The following is a 10585-nucleotide window of genomic DNA, read 5'->3' as shown; positions in this document are numbered from 1 at the left end:
ATTTAGCTGCTGTGGGCATATGTTTCGTTGCCTGGCAACATATCTTTGTATTTATCGTCTACAGGCTGCAATTCTGAATGGATCATCTTGGAACTTTGCATATTTATTCCTTATAGCGTAAAGACAGCAACTATTTATTTTGGTCCCTGGGGCAGTGGCACACCCACTTTTTATACTCCCACATTGAAATGTGGTCGTATATTGTCGTCGCCCCCGTCCGTCCGTCGATCCAGCGTCCACAAGCTCTAGAGGCCAAAATTAATATCCGATTGACCTTAAATTTATACACAGTGTTTAAGGTCTTGAGACGAAGAAGCCTATGGATTTTCAGCAATTTCCTATTATTACTGCCAGAGTTATGGCCCTTGATCACTTCAAAAAATCTTGTGGACGCTCTAGAAGCCAAAGTTAATATCCGATTGACCTTAGATTTATACACAGTGTTTAAGGTCTTGAGATGAAGAAGTCTATTGATTTTCAGGGATATCCGATAATTACTGCCAGAGTTATAGCCCTTGATAACTTAAAAAAATCTTGTGGACGCTCTAGAAGCAAAAGTTAATATCCAATTGACCTTAAATTTATACACAGTGTTTAAGGTCATGAGGCGAAGAAGCCTATTGATTTTCAGCGATTTCTGATAATTACTGCCAGAGTAATGGCCCTTGATCACTTCAAAAGATCTTGTGGACGCTCTAGAGGCCAAAGTTAATATCCGATTGACCTTAAATTTATACAGTGTTTAAGGTCATGAGACCGAGAAGCCTATTGATTTTCAGCGATTTCCGATAATTACTGCCAGAGTTATGGCCCTTGATAACTTTGAAAAATCTTGTGGACGCTCTATCATAGAACTAGAATACTAACGGGAACGCCCACTCGGTGACGTATAACGGTGATGACATAATTATGTTGAACATCGCATGCGCGAAGTCAATAAGGCACAAGTAACTTCCGGCCGTATGTCAACATAGCAGAAGTGTACGACATCCTGGAATTTCAAGAACTTGACGGTGTAATAGATGTAAGTTATTCATAATTTTAATGAGTTTTTTTAAAATTAGTTATATAACATACCATCGGGAGTATAAACCATTTATTTTCGGACATTAAATTATCTGAATACACATTTGTGTATCATTTTCTACTACATATTATAAAATTATTATTAATAAATTATGATGACATTCACATTTTATTTAGGACTTGTTATTATTTTTATTTATTGTTTTGTGCATATTGTTGTTAGCCTTTGGCATGTCCGTGCCAGTTTTGGCTGGTTTCCCAGTGCCCTTTTCTTGTTTATAACAAGGGGTTTTACATAGGCTAAGCCTGTTCCCCAATCCCATTCAGACATCCTGATTAAAAATATTGTTTATAAAAAAAAAAATGTGTATTCTTTACTACAGCTTTTCTTTGCTAAAGATTTGTTTGAGACATCTCAACCTGTCGTTCCAGTAGCATCCGTAAGTTTTCTACATATACAACATACATACATATAGTCACATAGTGTTCGTAGCAAATGGGCAAGTTTTGAAACTCATTATAGTCTCGACCATGTCTATATATTTTTTTTCTTCTCAAACGATCAAATTGCTTTGGAAATGAAATGAAATGGGGTTTAACGTCCTACTGTTCTGCTCCTATGCTGGGCTAATGAAGACGGGCATACGCCATAAGGTGTGATTTAAGGGAAATTTTGCCCGGGCAGCGGCACTATCACCTATTCTTATATCGAATTCCAACTGCCAAGGGATCTTTTATGTGCATTCCAATCTATATAGGTCACCTCGGGTTTTCGTATCATCCGAAGGATTAGACAGCTGTCCTTGTCAGGCCCTCCGTACTGCATCACTGACAAGGGGGAACCACGCCGGAAAATCTGGATGAACTTTCTCGGCAAATGTAGGGATCGAACACCCGACCTCCAGGCTAGCGAGCCAGCGTCTTACCCACTTAGCCACGTGATCCCAAATTGCTTTGGAACAGTTTCTTTTATTTTGTATAATATTTACTTTAAAGGGACAATAACACTCTTGCTGGCTTGAAAGCTCCAGAAAATAAATAATATCTCTATCTAAGTACTAGATGTTTAAGTGTCCCACCTGTTGTGTAAATTATCCATTACATCCTATTTTACTTGTCCAGAGGGTTCGAAAATATTTTTAAATCGAAGTTTCATTTGAAAAGGTTTACGTTAGACGTTTCAAACCATTATGTTGAATTTTTTAAATAAGGTGTGTTAAGATGAAATTTGTATCATCAATTAATTGAAATATTCTAAAATAGTTAAATTTGTTGACCAGAATAAAGATTGGGACATATTATTCAGTTACAACAAGAGTGGTATTGAGCCTTTAAAGAACTGTATTAATTTGGTATCAAGCTCGTAATTAGATAAAATTGTGAGGGAAATTATAACCTCCAACCCTGTCTTTGGTTGTGTACAGATTTACACTGGTAATTTTAATTCATAGCTATTGATTTTGTTTGGTTTTTATTTACGTTGTTTTCATTGTTATTTATTTTCTTTTTAAGATTCAAACTAATCCAGTTAAATTTAATGGGAAAGTTCAAGTAGTGGTTATATGAAAAATGATCTGATGTTCACATGATCTCAAGGGTTTGCCGAACCTCAATCGAGTTTAACCCCAACAAGGAATATTATACATCAAAACTTGTCATCTGCCTGTGCATTTTCTAGTATAAGTTTATCATCATTTGGAACAAATGGTTAAATTACTATTCAAGATGACTAATTTAAAAAACAAGAACAACAATATGTGGTTGGAATGATCCAAGGCTCTGTTCAAAGATATTTTATTCACATGACAGTGATGCTTGTTAAATAAAACTTGTGAATTTAACAGATAATGACCATTGATAAACACTAAAGGCAAATAGAAATGCACAAAAAAATCCATAAGCTTATGATAATAATGATTAAACATACATTATGCAAGAGCTAAATCTGCCTATTGCAGGTTTTCTTTAGGCCTGAAATGTTTTCTAAATTATTAATTAGACATTAATTAACTTGTCCAGGCCCTAATCAACTCTCGATGGCATCGGATTTCTCCAATATTAAATAGATTAGAACAGTTCAGCCATATTTTGATTTAAGCTAAAAATGGAGGAGTGAGACTACTTCGAACAACCAGTACGATGGTTGAAATTTTTGCACACGTCTTGTCAAACCTTCAAAGGCCTTCAAAGGCTAATATCTTCGCTTGCAATAGAGTAATTTGAATGAAATTTTCAAATTATTCATTTTACATTATTTATCTTCGAACTATTATAGCAAGAATGGCTAGCTCTTTATCAAAATCTTACATAATGTATATTTAAGAATAATTTAATACATTTATAAAGCTCACACATTACAAGTTGTGCACCTGTATAAAATTTGTATAAATTTTGTTATCATTGTTAATATTTTATACTGAGATGCAATAAAAATAATACATCACTTTTATAAATGGATGAATGTAAATCTTGTTTGAAATGAATCCAGGTTTAACGCCCTACTTAGTACTTTTCAGTTCAATTTTGTTTTAAAGATTTGCTTTAATCTTGCAATTAAGGATGTAACAACATCATATTACGATGATAACATGTGAGAATGTTTTGAAGATTGCGTAAACGCACCCCGAACAATTCTCAATCAAAACAATTAAACCCAACAGAATCAGTATGTTGATTTTTCTGGTACACACGTGGGGTATATAATGCAGCTTTTAAAAAGCTAGGTTTTGTGCAACTGTGGAAGGTGCAAAGTTATGCCACGTCATCTCAGAGGTGCTATTTCATTGCGTCTCGATATATTTTGTTTACAATTATCAACCTGGCCCCAAGTTCACAAAGCATTCCCAGACTTAATAATTTGCTCAACTTTCAATCACTGTTTTTGAGAAATATCTTTGATCCAGAAACACAAAACTTTGCGCATAGTTTCTTATTGATATATTTACATTAAAACAACAATAGTTAGTAAAGTGCTATATTTAAGTTAAAATAAGACAAACAATTTTGAGTAAAACCTTAACTTAAAAGACTGAGAATGCTTTGTAAACTTGGGGCCTTGTTTTCTTTTCATTACTTATTATCTACAATACAGTAATAACAAGAAATAAAAAATCTGTAGAACACTGCTGATTAAGTTCTAGATTTAATCCTAGATTCAATCACATTTATATTTTTATACTTCCAATATCGATATTAATTCCAATAGAGCCAGGTGATGTTTAGTTTAATTATACACTTTCTATTTTGTTGTATGAAATTATCTGTATAATCTGTGTTTTTGTTCCTTTCATTGTGTGAAATGCTTGCAGCAAAGTGCTGTAAATAAAATACCTGAAATAAATGATCACAGTTTAACTCTATAACTTCTCATTTGACCTCAAATCTATGTGGAGTGGAGTCAGTTGGAAGAAATAAATCAAAATGGAGTGAAATCTACATTTTAATCAAATTCGTACCACATGATTATATTCTACCACTTTTTGCTCGTTTATATGGCAACTATATATTATTGCTAAGCTATTTTTGAATTGTAAATTACATTTACAAGTATGTAAATATTGATTCTTTGAATTATATATTTTCAATCAAAATCTGAATATGCAATGTGCTATGTAGCCATATATGTGAAATAAACTATTATTATTGCTATTTACTTTCTCTGTAAATCTCTGTTAATCTGTCGACAACTTAAACAAATTTCGATTTGAGTGTCCTCAAGAAAACTATTACATACAGAAGCAAGTACACAGATTTCGTAATTTATATGTTGACTTATTTGTGTTCATGAAAAGATCAACCTGTCTGATATATCTTACAGTTGTAGGCTGACATTGAGAATAAGACTGTAAATGTTTTGATGTTATGCCCCTACATATCTTCATATTCTCAACAGTTCTTATAAGTAAATCTATAGATGTAACTTTAATTTGAACAGGAAACAAAAATTATTATATTGTACTTCACAATTCAAGTCCTTGTCAATGGTTAAATGGTATGTTACACTTTTATCTTCAGTTTTAAACAGATAGATATAATCACTTGAAGACTGACATAGCCACAAAGCAGGCATTTGACATAAAAATGATTTCTGCAACATCTGAAAGGTTACTTCGTTCATATGTAAACATTGAGTTTCCTCGGTTTTCCTTGGACTCTGAATAAAATAGACAAATTCATAAAACTCAATTAAAACAAGAAGAATTGGATTCTCATACATGTATTCATAATTTTCTCGGTTTCTGAATAAAATCGAAAAAATTACAAAAGTAAATATAAAGAAGAATCGGATATTCATACAAGTATTTATAAATAAAATTATGGGAGATTACAGAAAGAGCTAGCAGTTCTCATTATAATAGTTAAAAACTAGATAATGTAAAGGGAATTTGCTGAAAATTTCAGTCAAATTGATCCACCCTGAACCGAGTATTTAGTGGTTGAATTTTGGGCCTAGCCTCGATCATCATTACTAAGGTCGGTACGATAAAAAAAAAAACATGGTCTCGATTATCCATTTTTTGATTTAATCAGAAGTAGCAGACTGGGATCTAATCCAGTATATATCACAGGCTAGCGATGCCATCGAGCGTTGATTATGGTCTGGATAAGTTAATTAATGTGTAATTAATAATTTAGATAACATTCCAGGCCTAAAGAAAGACCTGCAATTGACAGATTTAGCTCTTGCATAATGTCTGTTTAATATTGATGAATTAAATGTTCATATACTGATCTTTTATAAGGAAACATCGAATGTTCATAGTTATAATTAAGTTAACAGAAATTTAAGTTACCGGTGACTTCCTTGGATTCAATTTCTTTGTTGTTACGCTTTTCTGTAGAAGAATTAAGGTTGATAGTCTCCCTAACCCTTCTTTTAATCTTCGATATGTGGACCCAGAATTTTTATAAACATCTGAAATATTCATAAAATCAAAATAAAAAGGTTCCTACATACAAAACAAAAGGTTCAGATATAATTATTTTTTTTCCATGCTTGTTGATTATTCATACCGGGAACAAGATTATTTCGGAATTTAAAAATAAAAGGATTTGACAGCTAGGTCAAGGTCAGTCATAAATAAATATACAATTTTAATTTTTATGGAGCTGCTCAGTTAAAACTTTGACCTTTAAAAAAAAATAATAATTAGTAATTCATAAAATTAAAGTAAAAGAAGATTGTTGAGAGAATCGTCATGCTGTCACACACTCATCGGGTGTAGTAATCGTCAATTTCATAACAAATTGAAAATAGATTAGGCCTAGCTACGGCACTAATGTAAACAAACCTATATGCATACAACTTTGATGAGAGAAGGGGTAAAATCTAACGGGCAAACATGAAAATACAGACATTCAGCTAGTATGGGTTTAACTTAACTTCATTGTTTCATTGTAGGTTGTCAGGGTGGACTGCCAACTAGAATCTACATAATTAATTTCTTTTGAGTTTTCACTTACTTTTTCAACGAAATAATCCAGCTCAACGTGTCTTGAACATATTGTCAAGGTCTTGTCATTTATCGGGTCTGATCTGGTAGACTGTATGATACGTAATGATTCTCTCTCCACTCTGTTGTTTTTGGGTAAGCGATAGAATGATCAACCCCGATTTCTTTTATTGCAGGCGGAACATCCGAACAAAACAAAATTCGCGCCGGGCATTTTGTTAGTGCGAGCAGAAACCGGAAGTACGCTGTGCCCGATATCAGCGTCAGAAGCCCGCCGTCACATAAGGTAGTGACGTCACACGGTGGGCGTTCCCGTTAGTATTCTAGTTCTATGGCTCTATAGAGGCCAAAGTTAATATCCGATTGACCTTAAATTTATACACAGTGTTTAAGGTCATGAGACAAAGAAGCCTATTGATTTTCAGCGATTTCCGATAATTACTGCCAGAGTTATGGCCCTTGATCACTTTGAAAAATCTTGTGGATGCTCTAAAGGCCAAATTTAATATCCGATTGACTTTAAATTTATACACAGTGTTTAAGGTCATAAGACGAAGAAACCTATTGCTTTTCAACGATTTCCGATAATTACTGCCAGAGTTATGGCCCTTAATCACTTCAAAAAATCTTGTGGATGCCCTAGAGGCTAAAGTTAATATCCAATTGACTTTAAATTTATACATAGTGTTTGAGGTTATAAGACGAAGAATCCTATTGATTTTCAGCGATTTCTGATAATTACTGCCAGAGTTATGGCCCTTGATCACTTCAAAAAATCTTGTGGATGCTCTAAAGGCCGAAGTTAATATCCGTTTGACTTTAAATTTATACACAGTGTTTAAGGTCATGAGACGAAGAAGCCTATTGGTTTTCAGCGATTTCCGATAATTACTGCAAGAGTTATGGCCCTTGATTTTCAACGATTTCTGCTCTAAAGGCTAAAGTTATCATCAGATTGATACAGAGTTTAAGATCTTGAGACGAACAAGTATATTGATTTTCAATGAATTTTTATGACTTGAACAGCTAAATCCATGATATTAAAAGTTTTGTATACAAAACGTTAGCATTGGGCAGAACTTTGTATAAACCAAACAAATTCTAATGGTTTTCTAATAATTACTTCATAAGTTGTTGCTCTTAATCAGATTTTAGTGTATTATAAATGTTTCATTACCGAAAAAAGTAAAAATATGCGACAACTCTTGTTGACTGCCTGAACGATTTAGCTGCTGTGGGCGTATGTTTCGTTGCCTGGCAACCTATCTTTTGTTAATATTTTGTCTGAAAATTTGGCAAAACAAACCCAACGCCTAGCCTACTTTGCCTCTTGTCATATTACAGCCATTTCATATTTCATTCTCTTCATTTTAAAAAGTACCATATCAATCGACAATACTATATACCAGAAAACTACCGGAAAACACCATGTTATTCTGAATACGGAAAAACACTAAATACCGGAAAACACACTAAATGCCTGAAAATAGCCTAAATAGGTAACCCGGAGCCTGGTCCTCTGTGTGCCTGGATTAGGGTTAGTTTCCGGTTTATAGTATAACCCTTCTCCAGGTTACCTATTTAGGGTGTTTTCCGTTATTTAGGGTGTTTTCCGGTATTTAGGGTGTTTCCATGTTGTATTTAGTGTGTTTTCTGGTTGTTTTCTTGTGTTTTCCGGTGTTTTTCATTGTTTTCTGGTGTTTTCCGGTATATAGTATAGCTCCATATCAATCAAAGCAGGAATGTGGAAGTATATTGCAGCATTAGGGATGCTCTCATTTAGCTTATGGTCCATCGGGAGGTCTCAATTATTATCCAATTTAAAAAAAACGTTTAATTGTTTCATTTCTTGTACCTTGTGAATGCTCCGATCTGTATGAAATTTATATGCATCATTTAAATTAGTAAAACAAAGAAGCCTATTGAATTTCAGCAATTTCTGTTAATTACATCTAGAGTTTATATGCCCCTTGTTTCACTTTGTTGAATCTTCTGAACACTAATGACAACAGTTATCATCCGATCTGTTTGAAATTGATATGCATCATTTAAATTAGTGCAACGAAGAAGCCTATTGAATTCCAGCAATTTCCGTTAATTACCCCATGAGTTATGGCACTTGTTTCAATTTGTTGTACCTTGTAACGACAAAAGTAATTATCCAATCTGTATGAAATTTATATGTATCATTTAAATTAGAAAAATGAACAAGCCTATTTAGTTTTAGCAAATTTCCGTTAATTACATCTAGAGTTATGGCCCTTGTTTAACTTTGTTAAATCTTGTGAACACTTGAACGACAAAAGATATCACTTAAACTGTATGAAATTCATATGCATCATTTAAATTAGTGAAATGAAGAAGCCTACTGAATGTCAGCAATTTCTGTCACTTACTTATAGAGTTATGGCCCTTGTTTTACTTTGATGAAACGTGGGAACGTTCGAACAACATAAGTTATCATCCGATCTGTATGAAATTTATATGCATTATTTGAATTAATAAAACGAAAAAAGCCTGTCGAATTTGAACAATTTCTGTAGATTACTTCCAGAGTTGTTGTGGCGTTAATTCTTTTGCCATTCCAACTTTATTTGGGATATTACAATGGTCAGAAATCATGTTATTATTACGGTATCCGTAAGTACGTTCATTCATACGAATACAAGTCACAACCGGAAATGGTTCTCGGATACCGTGTTGATATTTTCCAATTTCATTTTCATTCGTTTGTACATTAAATACTTCAAATTAGGCTTGAACAACAGAGAATTAAGTAATTCAGAACATTGAAATACTTGTCTATGTTTGGCCATTTTTTTAATGGTTGAAAAATATTTGTTGTTAAAGGCTCAATACCACTCTTGTTGTAACTGAATAATATGCCCCAATCTTTATTCTGGTCAACAAATTGTACTATTTTACAATATTCCAATTAATTGATGATACAAATTTTATCTTAACACACCTAATTTAAAAAATTGTAAAAATTCAACTTAATGATTTGAAAAGCCTAACATAAACCTTTTCAACTGTGACTTGGATTTTAAAATATTTTCGAACCCTCTGGACAAGTAAAATAGGATTTAATGGATAATTTACACAACAGGTAGGACAATTAAACATCTAATACTTAGAATAAGGCTATTATTTATTTTCTGGAGCTGTCAAACCAGTAAGAGTGTTATTGTCCCTTTAAACGTAAAGGCGTGTGGTAGCTGAGAGGAAATTTCCCTTCCATAAAAGCGCGCGAATATCAGTCACGTGATGTAAACATTGTGGACCCTTGTCGTGAGGCATTAAAATTAACTATCCTTATGTCTTTTCAGGCAAGTCATTTATTCATATAACATAACACTTAGATCATACATAAACAACGAGTTGCTTTTCGATCTAGTTTACAGCGAATATGAGTCTTTTGAACTTGGAATGGATTTTTCTTTTTGTATAGAAATGAAGTCATATATTTAAAGTTTCATCCAAATCAGATTAAAATTGTGTCCTCTACAGGGTCCACAACCTTGACATACCATATTTTTACACTATTCGCATACAAGTGGCGGCCATTTTGTCTGGCAGTTTTGGTCCGATTTCATGAAATTCGGAGTCAACCTTCATTACGGTGTAACGGTGATATAATCCAACAGTTTTTAAAATCGGATAATAATTGTGACCTCCAGAGGGACCACAAGCTAAAAGATAGGTTGCCAGGCAACGATACATACACCCACAGCAGCTAAATCGTCCGAGCAGTCTACAAGGGTTGTCGCATATTTATTCTTTTGTAGGTAATTAGGGAAATTAATAGACAATTTCATACAGATGACATTATAATTTTTGTCGTTTGAGGGTTCACAAGGTTATAAAGATAGGTTGCCAGGCAAGGAAACATACGCCCATAGCAGCTAAATCGTCCGGGCAGTCAACAAGAGTTGTCGAATATTTTTACTTTTTTCGGTAATGAAACATTTATAATACACTAAAATCTGATTAAGAGCAACAACTCACAAAGTAATTATCAGAAAACTATTAGAATTTGTTTGGTTTTTATAAAGTTCTGTCCTATGCTAACGTTTTGTATGCAAAGCTTTTAATATCATGGATTT

General features: G+C 33.3%; 1 long non-coding RNA gene across 1 annotated transcript; it reads left to right on the top strand.

The window, feature by feature from the left end:
• The first annotated feature begins 589 nt into the window (after positions 1-589).
• On the top strand, positions 590-5040 carry LOC126817202 (uncharacterized). The gene is made up of 3 exons (XR_007678867.2): positions 590-1024; positions 1410-1466; positions 2539-5040. It is a non-coding gene; the product is annotated as an uncharacterized LOC126817202 (long non-coding RNA).
• The last annotated feature ends 5545 nt before the right edge of the window (positions 5041-10585 follow it).

This window comes from Patella vulgata, chromosome 4 (assembly GCF_932274485.2).
Source record: "Patella vulgata chromosome 4, xgPatVulg1.2, whole genome shotgun sequence".
NCBI classification, from domain to species: domain Eukaryota; kingdom Metazoa; phylum Mollusca; class Gastropoda; family Patellidae; genus Patella; species Patella vulgata.
Note: the sequence above shows the minus strand (reverse complement) of the source record. Positions and strands in the feature narration are given on the sequence as shown.